Source organism: Haemaphysalis longicornis, unplaced genomic scaffold (genome assembly GCF_048455015.1).
Source record: "Haemaphysalis longicornis isolate Haplotype H1 unplaced genomic scaffold, Haemaphysalis longicornis Haplotype H1 scaffold_13, whole genome shotgun sequence".
Classification (NCBI taxonomy): domain Eukaryota; kingdom Metazoa; phylum Arthropoda; class Arachnida; order Ixodida; family Ixodidae; genus Haemaphysalis; species Haemaphysalis longicornis.
This window is the reverse complement of record NW_027526233.1, coordinates 77,323,938-77,343,808: the sequence shown is the minus strand read 5'-3', so window position 1 is coordinate 77,343,808 and position 19,871 is coordinate 77,323,938. Positions and strand designations below refer to the sequence as shown.

The following is a 19,871-nucleotide window of genomic DNA, read 5'->3' as shown; positions in this document are numbered from 1 at the left end:
CCATTTAAATTGTCTGTTCGTTCTGCGCGTCGGCATTATTCAAACGGCACCTCGACCTGCAATCGAAGAATGCCATAACATTAATCGCTACTTTTCGCCGTAATATTAATAGCTCCTTAGGGCCTTTCGAATATTTTTGTAACTAATTAATGGGTGTTCAACAACTGAAAAGCCATCAGCTGCTTGTCCTCCTGTTTCGTTGTTGACCTTGTACAGCCGGCAAAAGGCTTGTGTATAACGCGCGAGAGGCGTGCTCCAGACTGCGCGGGAAACATCTATAAAAAAGTGAACGCCTGGTCTGAGACCAGTAGAATGTGAGCATGCGCGACCCGCATCAGCGCGATGGCTGTTTCCCTTGTTTCGGTGCCCGTCGCCTTGGCTTCCGTACCTGGGCCGGGAGACAATAGTGGAGATTAGCGATTGTTAGTACTGCGTTGGGTGCGTTTAACTACGTGCAGCGCTTAATTTTTGCGACGACCTACGCAATTTAGACAGCGGGTTTCTTTCTGTGTGCGAAAATACGAACAACAATCACCGAAAACGCATCGGGGCCGGTGTTCAGGGTGACTATATATCGGTTCGTGTTCGCTTGCACAGTGCATTAAAGGAGTATTGACACTAAATTTCTCGCTTCCAGTTTTTATGCTGTAACGAATACCTATTGGCCCAGTAATTACGAAAATCTAACCGAAAGCCATCAGCCGCCAACACAGATTTAATTATAGCACGTTTATTGCAACCAGTTTCAAATTCGGCCGCCGCGCGGGAAAATGGCCGTTCGAAGGCCACCCTGCAAGCGGGCCAGTCTGACGTCACGGTCTCACCCGTGACGTCAGGGACGTTCGCCGCATCGTCTGCTACGATTGCACATGGTCCGCACTCGCCCGAGCAGTCGACATGTCGTCTGAATCGTCAGACTCGGATGAGTCGCTGCCACCCGACAGACAGCAACTTTATTTGGCCAGGCGATTAGGCCGGCGATGTCTTCGCCGTCGTCCGTTTTTTAATATCACTGCGGCTCGAACCGGCGCAGACCGTGACAGCAACAGCTTGTGATCACTCTTCTAATCAATCTGATCGCGAAAAAGAAGCTCCGCATGCGAGAAAGTTGATGTTAGTGTGGTGAAAAATTGTGCTAGGGGTTGTTATCAGCGCTGAATTTAAAAGCTGCTTCAGACATTTGCGGCGATGGTAAGCCTACGCGGACCGGCAGCGGAGGGTCGGCACTCTGACCCAGCACTGCCGGCACCGCAGTGCGGCGAACGGCCGAAAGATGGCGCCACCTGCGCGCTAGAATCAAAACAGGCCACGGCAGATGTCTTGGTCACCGATCGCTGAAACGGCAATTATCGCCAAAATAAAGCTCAGTATGCGAAAAATTCCCCCCACCTCCCCGAAGGGGATCGTGCGGAAATGCGGATGCATTGGGTGCACCGAGAGGAGAGAGCCCGTGCGCGAGCTCTCTCTCCACCGAGCTCCGCGATGCGAGCGCCCTCACACGCCCGCGCGCGCTCCTGCTCTCCCCTTGCCCTCCACTGCTCCCTTCGCCCGAGCTACCACCTGCTCCGGTTGCTAGGCGCGCCACAGCTGTTGCTAGGGGCGAGGAGGAGCGCGGAGAGATAACACCTGCGGGTGCACGCCGGCCAACGGAACACGACAGCCCCCGACTAAGAAATGCATTGGCATTTAAAAGGGGATCATGCGGAAAAAGGAATCGTGCACGGGCGCCTCCGCGCACGAACATAGTCTACGTTTAGCGCTGCATGTCGTCGCGTGGAAAATAATGCATCTTGGCGTCGTCGTCGATTTGCTCGGACAGGCTTCCACGAGCAGTATTTCGCATTCCGCGAGCTTGCCATAGCACAACTTGGGCGAGCTCGGCGACGCGCACCGCCGCGTCGCCGCGGTGCGCGTCGACATCGCGCATCGCGCGGTGCCGGCACCGCGCAGTTTTCGGCACCAGTGCAAGGGAACACCATGCGCCGGCCACGAACTGAAGAGCAAAGACGTCGAACACGCAAAGTGCGCAAAGTTTACGAGCATTGCTCACAGAGCTACACCCGTACGCCTCCTGCCCAAACGAATACCACCAACAGCAGCACGGGATATCGTTTCCGGTTCCGAAAACAACTATATGACGTCAACCTGAACCGGCCAGACACGCCGGCCGATGTTTCGTCACGCCGAAAGCGATTTCGCTAGTGCTGCCGATTTGTGGACGCTCGCGGCCGGGACAATCAAACTAGATTTTAGATGTGATCCCGTCCTCAGTTCGCTGCAAAAATTTCTGTGAGGCATCTGTACAAACTAATGAAGCCAATTATATCATTTTTAGGCGTCAAAATTTGGTGTCGGTACTCCTTTAAGTATTGTGGCATTAGCCCGTCAGCAGTGCACGACGTGCAAAGCCGACCGCAAAAACCGAATAGTGGAGCACGCGGCACAGATGCGGCGTATTGGCAGCACGATTACGCAATGAAAAGCTGTGCGCCAAAGCCAATGCAGACGAAAAAATTTCCCCCACCTCCCCGAAGGGTATCGTGAGGAAGTGCGAATGCATTTCTTGCGCCGAGAGTACACGGCGTAGTAATTCTGACATCGCCTTGAGAGGCGCCCAGCCAGCGAACGGTCTAAACTGGAGCAGAGCGAGCCAGGAGACTAGCGAGAGAGCGCGCGCGAGCCGACCCACGGAGGTCTGGCAGTTTATCGCTGCATATATAGGGGGGGCACGCCGCGCCGAGCGCACCGAGCCAGGTGGCTGAGAGAGGAGGCGAGCGCAAGGGGAGAGGGACGCGCGCAGCGGCGCACAGCAGCTGCAGCCGAGCGAGGGGACAGGAGGTGCGGGTGCGTGACGTCACGGCGCGGGGAGGGAAAGTGACACGCAGCGGCGCACGGCAGCTGCCGGGGAGAGGGGTGGAGTGTGTGACGTCACGGCGCGGGGAAGGGATAGGGACGCGCGCGCGCACGCCGTCGCGCCGCGAGGAGTGGTGAGGGGCGTGTCGTCACGTGGTGAGTGACGTCACTGCCCCGTTGCTACCGACGCTCCTCTCCGCTCCACGCCGTTGCTAGGGAGAGGAGGACTGCGGACGCCGCCGCCGGCGGTGGAAGGTTTGGGGTCGCTTATAAAGTGCATTCGCACTTAAAACTCGCACAGCGCGCTCTAAGGCGGGTAATCTCCGCTTTTGTTTCCAGGCCCGGCAGCGCAGGCATGTAGCGCTTATTATGGTCAAAGGAGGTACAGAAGCCAAAGCGACAGGCACAGCGAGGAGGGACACAGCCACAGCGCTGATACGGGCCGCGCATGCTCACATTCTACCGGTCTCAAACCAGGCGTTATCACTCGGTGTCTCCCGCGCATTCTGGAGCACGCCGCTCGGGAGTTATATACAAGCCTTTTGTCGACTGTGCTCCCGCTCCACTGGCCATCTGCAAAGTGGCCGTTTTCTGATGGCGGCGAAAAACGTAAATGCTCATGTGTGTCCGGGATTTCGGCGCATGTTAAACATCCCGAGGTAATCAAAATTGATCCGGAGCTTTCAACTACGGCGCGCCTAATCGCCTGTGTAGCATCGGCGCGTTAAAACCTCACAATGAATCAATGCAAGCCGACCTTCAAGAATTGCTCCGGCTTTGGAGCAATTCATCCCCGTAGGCATGAATTCCTCGACTAACAGCATCTCTTGGCCTATTAGTCAGACGGCAAACGTCCCTTTGAAAAACGGCTTCTCAAAAGTAGCGAATAGTTTTACGGCATTCAATAGGAACCCGAGGTGACATCTTTAGGAATGCGACTGGCAGAGCGAACAGCCAATTTATACGAGTACGTATTTTTATCATTTTGAAGAAATTAAGTAGGCAGCAAAATCACCGAAATAAGTTCTTTTATAAGACTTGAAAATCGCCTACTTAATGGGCAGCGGAGAGCGCGCTGAAATATATCTTCAGTGGCCAAATTACAAAATAAACAAGGCGAAATAGGTTCCCTATTCGTATAGCTGGCATTTCGTCGTCGGTACCGCGGTACCGTGAGACTGCTTCGTACGCGCTTCATTCGGGGACGCCGTACGCAAGCCGCTAGTCTCATCGTCTATCAACGATAAAGCACAGAACAAACAAAACATTCCGCGCCAGTGTTTATCAGAACGCGAGGAGCACTTGCGCCAAAGCCCTCGCAATCGCCACGTTAGGCCCCAAATGTGCCATCGGGAACAAAGGAATGCCACAAAGGCGTCGCTATGCGGTGCTTGAGTGACCATTGCAGCACCGCTGCAGGAAGCGAGAAAATCGGCGTGCCTGCGAGTAAAACAGGACGCGCATGCGCGCCGCGCCGGTCTCGACAACAGGCGCCGGGCCTCCACAGCGCGCACCGGTGGCTTTTGCCACGGGCTCGCGTGGTCTGCAAAACTAGGTCCCCGACTGTACATTTTCTTTCGCCGCCCTGCAAACCAATCCTTAACGTATGTTTGCCACTTAGTTCCATCAGGTGCAGGTTACCCTGGAGGCGCTGTCGAACAAGTTAGGCCGTGCGAAGCCACCGTGCAATGGGCGCGAGGCTGCACCAAAACAGGCCCAAAATAACCGTCGCTAAAGCAGACGACAAAGCCGTACCGCCGCCGCTGCTGCCGGCGAGCAAGCGGAGAACGCTGGATTAAGGGACCTTACGCTGGATAAATTCGCGGCGCCATCTACAGTGTGCTACGTGAGTGAAACCCTCCGCCCCCTCCCCTTCCCCGCCGCCGCCTTTGACACGTTAAAGTTTGTTTTCCCGCACGCAACGAAAGAACCAATGGCTGGTAGAGCTTGAAAACTTTGCTTTAAAAAATTGGGGCAGCTTGCACTACTGGTGCAAGGCTAGAGAAACTGCCGAGCTGGGGGCCCCTAGCTTTCCCTTCGTCGGAGATCCGGCGCTTACTTTACCATCAGCAGCAGCCCACTAGGTCCACTGCAGGACAAAACCCTCTCCCATCGACGTCCAATCACTCCTGTCCCGTGCCGCTGGAGTCCATTCCTTGCCTCAGAATTTTCTCATTTCGTCCGTCTATGAAGTAATCGGCCTTTTTCTTTTAAACTGAAGCTTTTTTCTTTTAAACTGAGGCGTCGAAATCTTCCTGAAGGGGTGTTGAGTGGGTGTATAAATCCCTGCCAGGTTTGACTCCGACCACTGAGAGGTTTTTTTTTTATTTTATTTTATTTTTGCTTTTCAATTCACTGCACGTGTTATTGTTTCTCAACGCTGCAAACCCCTAACCACTCGCACTAGGACCTTTAGGGTGGCCCCATGGCTACGTCGCCGGTTTCATGGTATGCAAGCTTTGCCCTGGTATGCGTGCTTTGCACGGGGCAGCAATTGCCTGCATCTTGCGCTGTCGCGCGTGTTTTATTAGCCGCAGAGGTCTGCGTTGCATCCTTAAGAGAAGTCAAATTTTCCTGGATTATTTTTTAACCGCACAGTTGCTTATGCATACAAACATCCGTCCGTCACACACACACACACACAAACCCGAAGCCTTAAGAAAAAAAATGTGATTAGGGAGGTCCCAGCTTAAAAAAGCTGTTAAAACAATCCAGGACAATTTTACTACAGATAAGAATGCGAGGCCTCTGCGGGACTCTCACAGGCTTCATTAATGAAATGCACGCGACAACGCAAGGCAGAAAAATGTTGCCCCTACTGCAAATCACGTATAAAATGAGAATGCGTTATGAGAATGGTTGCGCTAGCGAAAGGCATATTTAATATAAGGACCAGGAAAAAACGTCACAAGGACATGTCAGCGCAGGCGCTAAACAACTAGATTTAAAAATGTTTATACGTTCGCTTTCCCTATAGTCAGCATGGCAAAGTCAGAATCGAGATAGCAAATTATCGCTTCTTAATCGATTTGGAAAGTTCAAAGGACGGTTGGTGCGTCAGGGAGTTTCGGAAAGCTTACGGCGGTTGTCCCCTAGTTTTTCACACACTGGAACGCCTTTGCGATATACGAGAGGCCATTAGCTGAGCTAACAGACTGAAAACTAGTGTTCCAGCTCAGGTCCTGACTATAGCTTAGGTTTTCGCTGGGGAAGGAGGGGGTGCGGAAGCTACGGGAATGAGTTAATAGTCAAGAAATAACCACGAAACTTTGATTTTGAAGGAATATGCGAAACGATAAATTGAGTAAAGTGAGGTCGCGCCAGTGACCGGCTCTCGGCCAACACCCCTCGGTTCTGCATGGCCGAACGCAATCATGGGGTCCGCCCCCCACGGCTTCCAACAGCCACCGTCCCCCAGAGTCCGACTACCATTCGAAAAAGAAAGCAGCTGAACGCTTCGCACTGCAGGCTTTGCCCTGCTGATAAACTGAACGGCAGAAACGGCTGCCTCGGAAGAAAGTCAGCGCCGTGCACACTTACCAGCTCTGCTGTGCCGCTCTTCGGCCCGTCGGTGCCGGCGACGAACGGCTGGCAGACTGGCGCGGCCGGAGTCAACCCCCGGTGTGTGACTACAGCGTGACTGCCCGGTTGGCCCGGTTCGAACGGTGGCACGGGCACGGGAAGCACGGTCGGATCTCGCGCTGCTCAAAATCGAATCACGCGCTTTGTGCGAGACTGGTGCGAGAGAAACAAAGTTCCCCGCATTTCCCCGAGGGCAAGAATGTGGAAGTGCGAATGCACGAGTTGAATTTGCGCGGTTCGGTAATGTTCGCGAAAGAGAGATCACACACACACACACACAACTACAAAGAAAGAAAGATGCATTTATTCACAGACACCTATTTGTGTTGTCGTTGTACTTGATTGCTAGAGCGGATCTCAGCTTTGAAATTTCGTGTCAGTACTCCTTTAAGCGGGTGCATTAGCCCTTCTCACGCCCGATTCCTGGCCAATCCCCCACGTGGGTATGTGCCACGTCAGCGGCCAGGCAGCGCGCGCCCATCTCCCCCCGTTGCCAAGGAAGACGAGGAGATTCCTGGCCAATCCCCCACGTGGGTATGTGCCATGTCAGCGGCCAGGCAGCGCGCGCCCATCTCCCCCCGTTGCCAAGGAAGACGAGGAGCGCGCGCACCCGCAGCTGTTGCTATGCGGACGGCGGCGGACGCTTCAGGCTCGCTTAAGAAGTGCATTCGCACTTTAAAAAAAATTCCCGCGCCTTCCCGCAAGGGGAACACGAGTAAATGCAGAGCATTGGGGCCTCCGTACTGGTTGAAGGCAGTGTTGCTTCCATCGCTTCTTCCGTGATGCTGGAGTAGCAGACACGAGTAAACATGGGAGCGAGCGTCAACCAAGGAAGGAAGGAGCAACGCAGTGACTTAAGCACGAGCGACCGCTAGCCGCTTTATATTTGCAGCGCACGCAGTAGAGGGAGAGCAGTACGGAAGGGAGAGCGCGCATACGCAAGCAGCGCGCGCCCTTCCACGCCCCACCGCGGTGCTATCACGCACCTGTTACGCCGAGACATCGCCTCCTGTATTTTTACAATGCCAAACGCATCAGCCCGGACCGGCCGACCAAGCCCTCTCCCTCTACTCCGGCCACTCTCCCCCAATCGCCAGCCTTCCCAGTGCTTTATTCACGTGACCGGTTCATCCTGGGGCGACGCGTGGTGGAAAACGGCAACCAAGCTATTTTGTTCTGCCACTTCTCATAAGGGGCGCTGCAGTGATCACATCTTCTTTGTATGAATGTCAGATTGCTGTCGTTCGCCAACAGTGGCCGTAGACGCGGTGGATGCGATTCAGGCCGTTGTAACCTGAAGCGGCGCATTCATCGCCTCCGCTTGTTTGTTTTCTGGCCGACCTGTCTCCTTTTAGCCAAGGCTAAAAATGACTGCTGATAAAGTTGATTTAAGCACCTTGGCGGCTCGGGCGGTCGGCGGCTCATGTTGTCGTCGTCCTTCGTCGTCATATTCTCATGTGGTCGCGGTACTAAAACACCAGGACACTCGTTTCCCAACGCCTCGCGCTAGAAATGTTTCATGTACGTGGGAAAAACGCGTCGCAGAACAACACACCGGAACATCGCTTTTCGTTCGCGCTTCCTTGTTTAAACCTATTCCGCACCGTAGTCGCTTAGTCTTAAAATTTGCAGTTCTACGTTTCCAATTTACCTTCTCCACCGTCTTCGTAATTGGGATGTCTGGCGCTGTGTGCTAAGAGAGACTTGCAATCTTTGAATACATGTATACTGGGCATGCTTCGCCCCCCCCAGGTTTCGTGTTAATGTACGATGGCCCGGTCATTTTTTACTCATTAGGGCCAACAAAAAAAAACGTTATCATCAGGTAAGCCTACTAAGAACATCTGACGAACTAGACAGGGATTCAAAAAAAATAATAATAATAAACAGCGACAAACATCGTGCTCGGCAGTTTTTATTCGGACGAATATTGAAGTGGTGTGGAATTCAAAAATTTAGAAGAAAGTAATAGATAAGGAAAGCGCTTGACGTTTGTTGGTTCCGCAAAACTGCATGCCTAAATCGCCTAAAATGCAGACGGCAGATGGGCGGGTTTTGTTTTCTGGTTTGTACAAATGAAACTAGGGCGAAGTCTAACTGAAACTTTCACAGGCTATTAATTGTTGTCGCAGAAACGTGTATTGGCACAAAGAAAAAGTATTGCGCTAATTTTATAACAGTTAAAATTAGTCTATTCGTTTTCACTAAAGCTCTTACTAATGACCGGCGTTGTCAGGCATAATCTCAGATGACCCGCAGACGGAAATGGTTCGCGCAATACTCCAGCAAACAATTCCGCGTTATATCATTTTTGTATTTGTACCATATATTTTTTTTTGTTTGCCTCCAATGTAAATAACCCCCTCTCGCAGCGTGTTTGCCGCCCATCGCGCATCTTTACAGCCGCGAAAACATTCAACCAGGTCGAGCAGTTTGAAGGAAATGCAAATTGGACCTCTCACAATACGCTGGCACGGCTATATGTCCTCGAAGCGAGATTCGTCTCGAGCGTATGCAAAAAAAAAAAAAAAAAACTTAGTAAATATAACTTCTGTCGGCGAGCATTGATAGCGTCGATATAGCTTTGAAGTTAGTTTACAGCCGTTCGTCTTGGACGCGCCACGCCCACAAATAAATCAAACATGCAGTTATTGATGGGTTTGGCGTTTGCATGGTTAAATAAAAGTACTTTTTTTTAATACGGCGGGACATGGACGGCTGCAGGTTTAATGGGAACCATACTTTCGCGAATGTCGTACTTTATCAAAGAATGGGTTTGAGCTAGTTGGTACTGCATGATCAGCAACTTCAAGCCCGAAAATTCTCGGACGCAGGACGAGACGGGCAAGGACAGCTCATGTCGTTGTCCGGAATGTCCTACATAAGAACTTTTTCCCGCTAAAATTGTTAATCGCAATTTATGTTTTTAATAACAACGGCTGCGTGAGTATCGTTCTTAGTATTTTTACTTTATTACGAAATAAAAACCTTTCTATGTCTACCATTGCTTGCCGAGTGCCCCCACAGCCAGGACCGTGTAACACCCTGCATTTCCACAAAAAAAAATGCACAGCTCGCGGAAATAACACCCGTGTTTGTTTTAATTGAGTAGATTGAAATAATTGATCGAACATAATTTCGAAAAAATAGAAAGAAACACAAAACAAAAATTTAACAACAGCGAAGTGACGAAATAAAAAAAATTCCCCCGCATTTCCCCGAGGGGGAGAATGTGAAAGTGCGAATGCACGGTTGTCGGCCCGCTTGCGGCGCTTGCGCTCGGCCCCCGCAGCCCACCGCCTCGCCGCCTTCTCTTCCATCTCTTCCATCGGGTTTGTAGTATCACGTGTACACCACGCAGTTATCAAGCCGCTATAACGCCGCTGAGTCGCCAACGCACGCCGCTGACGACGTAGTTTGAATGCGTTAAAGATATAAGGCGCGTTACTCACACTGATATCAGCGTGGCGTCCATGGCTTAGTCGGTAGTGCGTCGCGCTGCGGCCGCAAAGTCCTCGGATCGAAACCTGGCGCCGGATGCTGTTTCTTTTTTAAATATAGAGGAGCACTGCGGACGCCGCCGCCGCCGCCGCCGGCGGTGGATGGTTTGGGGTCGCTTATAAAGTGCATTCGCACTTAAAAATGTGCGCATCCTGCGCGCTGGCACCGTTTAAAAAAGCCGCCTGTACTAAAGAATTGTTCAGCGCCAAGCAGAAAGCTTTGTCACGGCGCCTAGGCGAACTGAAGCAACCAAGAAGCCGGAGCGAAGTGAACAGGCATCAGAGGGGGAGGCCTTGACAGCCACGAATCGTCCGCTCTCGAGTTGATTTGTTGCCCCGCTATAGCCCGCTCCCGTCCCGGTTCATCCCGCGGCCCCATCTTGTGGCGAATCAGCGAACCAGGCGTACCCGGCTCTCCCATTGAGAAGCGGGCGATGCGTTTGGCATTGTAAAGATACAGGAGGCGATGGCCGAGACATATCTTGCTTTGTGGCCGAGACCGCGACGGAGCGAACGGGCCGACTACGACGCATGCGTGGCATGCGCGCGCCAGCTGCTGTTGAGAGAGAGGAGGGAAGGAGGAGAGGCGCACCTGCAGCGGACGCGGAGCTGTTGACGCCATCCGACGCAGGAAGAGGCGAGGCTAAGAAATGATCTGCATTTAAAAAGGAATGAACGAATGAAAAGGAATGAAGAAGGAATGAACCATCACGCATGCGCTGTGCGTGCCGAGCGATAATATGCTTCAAGCGCGCACACAGCGTCATCGGAGCGTCTGCGTGTCGTTTGCTATGTTTATCGCGCGTGTAGAAGGTGGACCTATCAGCCACTGTATGAATGAGTGGAAATGAATGAAATGGAATGAAATGAAACTAGAATCCGCATGAAAAATCTTTTAGTGTGAGCGGTAATTTGTTCTTTTGCTCCAATACAATGGTTTCGGTACAGCAGCGTAAATCGCCCACTTGTATCAAACAGACTCAATCAAAAGATCACGCAGATTTTAACAGCACTTTATTTTAAATGCAGAGCATTTCAGTAACTCACGATGTCACCCGCGTTAACGTCCGTAGTCGTAGTCCGCATCGCTCCCCGTCGGTCTGGCATTGGATTGGATTCGATTGGCTTGGTTTGGATTGGATTAAAGTGGATTGTGTTGGATTGTGTTGCGTCATATCCGCGCCACGTTGCGTCATAGCCGCTCCACGTTGCGTCATAGCCCGCCGCAGGGGTTTTTGCATTGTTCTTGTGAGGGCATTTGTCAGCACAAAATGTCATTTTAAATGCAGAGCATTTCAGTAACTGACGATGTCACCCGCGTTGACGTCCGTCGTAGTCCGCACCGTCGTTGTCCGCACCCCTCCCCCTACACTATATAAGAAAATACTATCCGGCGCCTGGTTTAGATCCCTCGACCGTGCGGGCGGAACGCAATGTACATGGTGCTGTACCCACTGCGCCACAAAGCCGACACAGAATGGGAGGCGACGAACGCGCATTATATCCTTGACTAATTCAAACTACGTCAAGAAGCTGCTGATACAACGCATTCACTACCACCAACTCCCCAAACACTAAACGTTAACGCAATGCACCCACCCCCTATGCGACGCATTTACTCCAGTCCCCTCGCGGGGAGATGGGCCCAATTTTTTGCAAGTGCTTACAAAAAGTCTTGTAAATGCACATAGAAGCACATATTTCAAGGCTTCGAATGTGGTCACTCAAACCTGTTGCGCCGGCGCTACGACCTTCATTCAATATACGGGAGAAAACTGCCACATTTTTATATTTGGGCATTTTCGTGCAAGATTACAGGAATCGCGGGTCAAAGGAAGGTACCATTAGCAGACGAGACGCAACATAGCAGACGGCTAGCAGACGCTCCGATGACGCGATGCGCGCGCTGAAAGCAAAATATCGCTCGGCACGCACAGCGCATGCGTGATGGTTCGCGCTGGGCACGGTAGGCTGCTCTGATAGTACCGGCGGCCACGCGCTCCCGTGTTCACCCTTAGCGAGATCACCACTCGGCGACGGTCACGCCCATCCAGATAGGCGCCTCCTAGACGAATAACCTTTTCTTAGTAGCTTAGGAAATACAATCGCCCTCTCTAACCAAAAGGACTAACGAAGAACCAGACGTTCTGGGAACCAGCTCGGTTTCGTCCTCAGGGGCGACTGTGGTCACCTGAAGCGCCGGCCACTCACAAAGCACTAGGCTGTGGAGCATGGTGCCTGCGTCTACACAAATGGGAGGGTTCGGAGGGAAGGATTTGTTTGTTTTTTTAATCGTCCTGTATACAGATGCACCTACCAAAGCGAAATATTTAGTTGATCAGCTCCAAATATTTCTTACACTTAGGAGTGCGTGGGACCCCACATGAAAACCATGATCTTTTTCTCAAGTTGGTCAGGCTTTCGAAACATTTCACCGAAGTTTTCTTTTGCGGTCTGATGCTTCGCAGTTCTGAACGACTGTTCAAATTTGTTTCCGGACATCATTCTTGCTCTGCCTGACTCGTTCCAGTAGATTTTTCATCTCTCCAGTGCTTGAGGAGGAGCACTCAGCGCAAAAAGCAACACCGGGTCTCCTGTCCTTTGTCGCACGTACCGTCCTTGACATTTTTTTTTCTAGTAGCGTTCAAAAAGCACTCAGCAGAACACTCCGCCTGGCACAGAAACTGCCCCTCTCACCCCCTCTCACCCACCTCAATTTATGGTCGCCCGACCATCTTGGGGGATGGGCAACACTCACTGGATCGAATAGCTAATAATAGAAAGGGGGTGACGTACCAGGTGTTTATCTTTTTGTTATGCAGTTAATTTTGTTGCCCTGTCCTTTTTTTTGTCGACCTCTACTTTTAAAGATGCACCTACCAAAGCGAAATATTTAGTTGATCAGCTCCAAATATTTCTTACACTTAGGAGTGCGTGGGACCCCACACGAAAACCATGATAAAATAAAAAGAATTAGCACAAGGCTATTCGCTTCCTTAATGTGCGCAACACAGAAAACACGCCAATACCCATTTATTTTGCTTTTTACTGACATGGGAATGAAATAAAAAATACGGAGATGCACGTGATTAACAGTCAGGTAAATAAAATAAATCCCTATATAACTGTTCTATTGCTTGCATAGTTTGTTCCACAAGCTACTCGTCCGTTGTTTTTCTTTTTGCTTGTTTAATTATACGGGGCCGAACGAGATACACCCCGCCCCTTCCATATATCCCCATCTTCGTGCAATCGTCACCCACTGACTGCGTCGCTGGGCACGATGAACGAAAGTCAACGGCTTAAATTATGAGCTATTCACACCCGATGAAAAGGTAAACATTCACCATGAGCGCCTACACATCTATTCTGCGAAAAAAAAAGCTACATGGAGAGCCTCCGAGAACACATGAACAGAGTCTCGTGGGCCCCACAACATAATGACGGTACTAAGGAACTAAAGTAGTTTTAGCTGTTCAGAGATTTTATATAAATACGCTTTTTTGTCTTTTTGGGGCATCGAGGAAAAAAAAGCTTTTTTTCCTCCATGTTTTGGGGTAATTTACGGTATGCTTGTGTTGTGTTAGCTGGCCGAGTGGCATCAAGCAGCAAGCAGCGCTCACGATCTGCCAAAAACTAGAAAAGAGGTCCGAATTAAGTAAATGAAGACGCACTTTAACTTGCTTCGTCTTTTCCAGCACACGCACCACACAAATAGAACCAACAAGAAAAATGCGGATTGTATGACTGCGAAAAGATCAGTTTCAGTTCTGGATTCATGCAAGCGGCGCGACGCTGGCGACGCTCAGCGGACAACGCCGGTAGCTCCGCTGCTGTCATGGCAGTCACCAGCTGGAAAACGCTAAAAATGGATCCTGGATAAGCTGGGCTCGCCTTGCAAAATAGACGTTGCAGTCGGTGCCGCGCAGTTGCGTTCACGAAAAAGTACACCGTTTATAAGCCTCCAAAACAGCTCGCAACAAGAGCATGGCACACGTAAAGAAGCTTTGTATTAGCGGCTTCCGCACGGACGACGAAGGCAATGATGGTGTCAAAGTCTCCTACAAGTTTGCCAGGCCTGGAGAGTCGACGGCAAAGAACGACACCGCTACCTTGTCCCTCGTCAACGACTTATCGCAGCTCGAATCGCTCATCCGAGGAGACCTGTACGGCTCAAAGAGGACTTCTCGTAACTTCGGTGACTACACGCACTGCCCCGAGCTTGGTCTTCAACACCGACAGCAGCTGGGCTTCAATGAGACGTACGGCACTCGACACCTACTCCAGAACGGTCTGTATCGTGAACGCGAAATCACCCTCGGTCGTATGAACAAAATCTTCTGTTCGGCGTGGCTCTCGGAGCGCCCAATCGTGTTCGGCACAAAGTGCAACAAGGTCATGATTCTCGACTCTGAGAACGGCAAACTCTGTCAGATCCCCAGTCTGCGCAGTTCGCAAGCCAGCCCGCCGCCAGAGAACCACTGCGGCATCCATGGGCTGCAGATGAACCCGTCGCGAACGCTGCTAGCCACTGGCGCGCTACACGCCAACGACACGGCCGTCTACCGGTTGCCGACGTTGGACCCCGTGTGCGTGGGCGAAGGGGCGCACACCGACTGGATCTTCGACCTGGCGTGGCTCGACGACGAGTTCTACGTGACCGGCTCGCGGGACGCCACTCTGGCGCTGTGGAGGGTCCGCGAGCCCCGCGGCCTCGACACGGGCTGGGACGAGTCCTTTCTGCTGCCTCCCGCGTACACGCAGATGCGGCCGCTAGCCGTGCGCGCCTGCAAGGACGCCGACAAGGTCCGCTCCCTACTGTTCAGCCGCCGTCACGGCGAGGTGGTGGCGCTCTCCCTGAACGCCTACATCCACCAGTGGGACGCGTGCAGCCTGCGCTGGAAGGCGTCCCACAAGATGCCTTACAGCCAGGAGAACGTCTGCTTGGCGCAGCAGCCGGACCGGTACGTCTACGCCGTCGGCTCCAAGTCGTACGTGACTTTCCTGGACTCGCGGACGCTGAAGGAGACCCACAAGGTCCCCTCCAAGTACGTCGGCTGTGGCATTCGCTCACTGAGTTTCAGGGACGACCTCCTGACCATCGGCACTGGCATAGGCGTGATTCTGTTCTTTGACCTGCGGGCTTTCAAGTACCTCGAAGATGCGGGGCGGCCCATGTACAGCATGTTGAAGGCCAACAGGGGCTGGGTTTACGCTGACGAGCTGTACCGGGAGGTCTTCTGGAACACGGAGAACAATCCGGCCATCTACACTCACTGCTACGATCCCTCGGGGCTTCGGCTCTTTGCTGGCGGGGGACCACTTCCGGCGAGCCTTCAGGGAACCTATGCCGGGTTGTGGTACTGATGACAGCAAAACTAGGGACTGCCATTGGTTGAATGTCATTCACCTTCATTAAGCACACTGACGCAACTTTTGTTTTTATGACGCGCATGACGCTACAGCCACAGGTACACTCTTTTGTTGATGGTGACTTTGAGTATTTTGCATCAGCGTGCTTTCTTCACGCAGCATCAAATGGGAGCAGTCGTATCACTGCACTTTTAGATTGCGTTTCAAGTGCGCACTCAAGTGAGCTGTGGAGCTTTGGTTTAGATTCATAAATTCAGGCAGCGCCGCCTGTATCATCATTGCCTAACGCGTGAGCGAAAAATGGCCAAACAGCCACTCTCCTGTTGCTCTCACCTACCCCTTCCCACGCCGTAGCCTTCCTAAGTGCTTTTATGTCCGCCAGCCAGCGCCGCTTCTCAGAAACAATGCCAAATAGTTCACAGTTTTTCTAGCGTTTCCCAAGGCGCCGTTCCTACATCTTCTTGTCCTGTCTGTCTTGGTCTGTCGCTGATAAAACTGCCTTTGCCACGGCAGATGCAAAACCACTTATGCTTCCGCAGGCTGGTGCTGGCTTTGTGCGCTTACCTACTTGAACCACGTGCCGCGAAATTTTCCGAGTGGTGCTTTACCCCCTCTGTCCTCTCTACATATCGGCCTTGTTTTGTCTATGCAGTTCTAAAATTGAGAACTGTACTGTAGAAGGGACCAGACCGCATCGCTGGGCCCTCAGTTTTTTATTCTTTTGTTTTCTATAATTTACTGAAATTTACAAGCACGGGATATTTTTTTTGAAAAGTAATGGTAGAAGCAAGCGCTTGAACAAGAGATGTGCACGCAATTTTTTCTTCACTAAATCCTCCAGAGAGAAAAATATCAGTAAAATAATGGCTGTACCATGCGAAAATAGAGTTTAACTGTTTGCTATTTGTCGACCCGACAATTAATATGCTCTTACACTATTTAACTTCTTCCTCCATCAGTCATCTTTCGAAAAATGCAGTAGGTATGAAGCGAGCGACACTTTCAATGAGATCCCCAGTGTGCCCCCGAACTAGCGCCCCGTCGCGGCCAAGATGTGAGCGAAACGGCTCTTGAATCCCAACAGGCGGGCTGACAGACACGTCATAGAAGTGGGCGCAGCGTTCGCCACTCGTGAGCAGTGATGCAAGGTGGGACGTCCGCCGGCACGTGCCACATAGCGGATGAGTGCCTGAACTAAGTGTCCCCACCACTCCCATTGGAAAGCGAGCGACGCGTTAGGCAATGTTTATACAGGCGGCGTTGATTCAAGTATTGCTGAATTCGTCCCCAAGTTGCTTTCGCTTGAGGCTTTGAGGTGTCTGTGCTTTATGCACTTGCAAACGCATGCAGCCAGGGTGCATACTGCTGTGTCGGTAACACTGAGTTTTATTGCACTGCATGTTTGATATTTTATCGTGTAACATTGAATCGTAGGTTAAACAATTTTTTTATTGTGCTGCCTAAGGTGCTGCTTACCAAGCACTCAGAACTCAGTTTGAAATGGGATTGTGCAGAAGGGACGACTCATTTTTGGTTTCTTCAAGGGAGAGCGTTTAGTGGAATGAACAGGCTGCGGAAGCACCACAGAACTGGAGTAGAGAATGACGTGTGCTGTTTTTATCGTTTCGCAATTTGCAAGCTGTCGTCGATGGTTTTTAGCAGTAAGAATGGGAGTGTTTTTATTACGTGGCCCGTAGATCAAACTGCCTCACGGCTATGCAGGCTTCAAATAATGGGCACCCAAGCAGTATTAGTGCCACTTGCATTGAACTGCTTATTGTGTATGATTCAAACACTGGGAAAGATGAACATGTTGTGCGTACAAATGCCATTTTGGTAATGTTTTTATTCTGTCCAGTATTGATTGATTGTAGGGTTGAACGTACCGATGCTTCACAGGCGATGAAGCATGCCGTAGTGTAGGGCTCCAGATTAATTTTGATCACCTGGGTATCTTTAACATGCGCCGAAATCTCGAGAACTCATGGGCGTTTTTGCTTTTCGCCTCCATCAGAAAAGTGGCCGCCACGGCCAGGAATTGAGCCCGCATCCTTCGGCGACATAGCCACTGAGCCACAACTGTGGAGGTTTTTTTTTTTTTTTCCCACCCCCAATAATGCTGCCACATGAAGAATCTCATTGTATAGCTGCTACCGTGCATTGTGTTGTTCACCTACAATATTCGTTCGTACGTTCGATTTTTTTCCAGCTTTAAATTTCGATGATGACACTTCTGTATTTTTAGTAACTCGTCAAGAAGCCACGAACCCCAAAAATGCTGGCCTTGTTCTGTTTTTGCTTTTAATGTCTTCTAGCAGAAGAATGGGTAATTGTCCCAATTTCGATTCTGTCGATTATTGTGGTTCTGCTTATGCGCACCTGTTGTGACACACTTTGCTGAGGTGTGCGTATGCCCAGTTTCTAAATCCATTCTTGATTTCCATCTTGTGTATCGTATAATATCGTGACATGTTCTAGAAAAAAAAAAACGAACTTTGATTATAAAAACGTCGTGGCAATGATATCTGGTGTCGAATTTTGTGAAAAGTGTGATGGCCGCTACTGGAGTCCTACACAGACTGCGTGCACAAGTGGTGTTCTCAATGGTTTTGCGACTGTCTTGGAGTTTTTGTTTGATGTGCAATATTTTTTCTTTTACCCTTGAGTCAGGATACTCTTTTTCAAGGTTGTGGGGGCGGGAGGAAAGCCAGTGTGATTGTGAAATAGAAAAGCCGTTTTGTACCCGATCAGTCGTACCGTTTTTGTCAGCAACACTTCGCATCTTCACAAACGACTCACGTTTGTCACCGTAATCTTAAAGGAGTACTGACACCAATTTTCGGCATTAATATTATTGCATAGTTCGCTTCCTTTACTCTACATAATAGCGTGGCTGAAATATGAGCGTCCTGCGACGCGAAGAACGTACTTCAATGGGATCTCATTTACCGCTCCGACGGAACAGCACGCGGAGTGCCACTCAGCAAATGGATATCAGCGTGACATCATCCCGTGGTAGCCAAAAGTAGTGATGCGGCAAGCGCTCATCAAAAACTGGGGATGTCACTTCATGCACGCGGCCCCGCGAGCGGTGACTGGGCGCCGGCGCATTCACAAACGGGTGCACGTAGCCAAAGATACAGGCATAACCGCTGCCCAGAAAGGCACTGTTCGCAAAAATAAAGTTCCACACACGGGAAAGGAAGCGATGACATAGCCCAGAATCGCAATAGAAGTCACCATCAGGCATCAGGACTTTTACTGATTATTGAAAGCGGTCATCGAAATTTCCGCCGCAATGGTAGGCCCGACACCTTCAGGCAGCTCGGCCATCGAGCTCTGGCCAAGGTAAATATAACTGGTAGCGAAGCTTCCATAGAAGCCCATACGTTCAGAAAATGGCGGCTCTTAAGCTGCTCATGGGGCTTAGCGCCATCTGTGTGAGGAGGGAACACTTCCGGCGAAACAAAAAATAAACAGGATGTGACGCAAGATCCGTTCAGAAAGTGACGTCATTTTGGTGGCATTAGCGGGAAAATCGGACTTCAAAATAGCCTTAGCAGGCCTCTGATCGCTGAGGGCTCATGTGATTGCCATCTGACGCAAGTTCGCGAGCCCTTGGCGTGTGTGCTTTAAGTCAACGCCAGCTTATACTCGTGACTAGAGAAACGCACTTTAGCATACTGTCATATGATTCGCCTCGGTGTTTACAAAAACATCTTGCATCTTCTCTGAACCTTTATTCTGTATTCATGCCTTCCACTGCTGTATAAAAGCCATCTGTTGTTTATTTTGATTGCAGTGGATGGCAAACGTACCCCCCCCCCCCTCCGACCGGAATTTTTTTTCTGCCTTGGGATACAGAGCACAAAATGACACTTGACCACTCTCCCCGACCCTCCTTTCATATAAAAAACGTGCCCACTCCTTACCCCGATACCAATTTCTACCAACGCCACTGCTGGGTTTAATCGCGTCGCACATAAGCAGGTTGCGTGCGTGCATTAAGATCAAGGTTACATAATGCTTGCTCAGTTTGTGTACTTCTGTTCTAAGAGAAGAAATAGCGCATAGTCATGCTATAATCAAGACATTTGTATTTTATTCCAGGATAAACATAAAACAGCTTTACCACACTGCACAAAATCAGCACGTATACAAAAGTACAAAATGTTCGTGGGCACTAGATGCATTGTGATTTTCCTTACGCGCCGAAAATTTTACTTTTTATTTTATTTATTGTAGGGTTTAACGCACCGAAACAACGCAGGCGATGAGGCGCGCCGTAGTGGAGGGCTCCGGATTAATTTTGACCACTTGGGGTTCTTTAACGTGCGCCGAAATCTCGTACGCGAAAAATTTACCTTACCCGTAACACATAGCATTATGAGCAATGAAAGCGTCAACAGCAGAACTACTTCCAAACAAGAGAAAAGAACTAGGCACTGCATCTTGACGCAGAAAACCGGGCCGCAGGAATGCCGATTCACGAAAGTGCAGCGAGCACACCGCAGCTGTCCCGGCGTCTTATCAAGTAGACATGGGTTTCTACAGAAGTTCACT

At 50.7% G+C, this 19,871-nt stretch overlaps 1 protein-coding gene and 1 pseudogene across 1 annotated transcript in view; one reads left to right on the top strand and one right to left on the bottom strand.

Annotated features, from left to right (window-relative positions):
* LOC144164109 (uncharacterized) overlaps window positions 1-6,557 on the bottom strand; it is a 31,582-nt gene extending 25,025 nt beyond the window's left edge. Inside the window, exon 1 of the mRNA XM_077694661.1 lies at window positions 6,394-6,557. The gene's annotated coding sequence lies outside the window, so the exon portion shown is untranslated. The remainder of the gene's footprint in view (window positions 1-6,393) is intronic.
* Window positions 6,558-13,607: 7,050 nt separating this feature from the next.
* Window positions 13,608-17,830, top strand: LOC144164351 (DDB1- and CUL4-associated factor 12 homolog pseudogene; annotated as a pseudogene).
* Window positions 17,831-19,871: the final 2,041 nt, after the last annotated feature.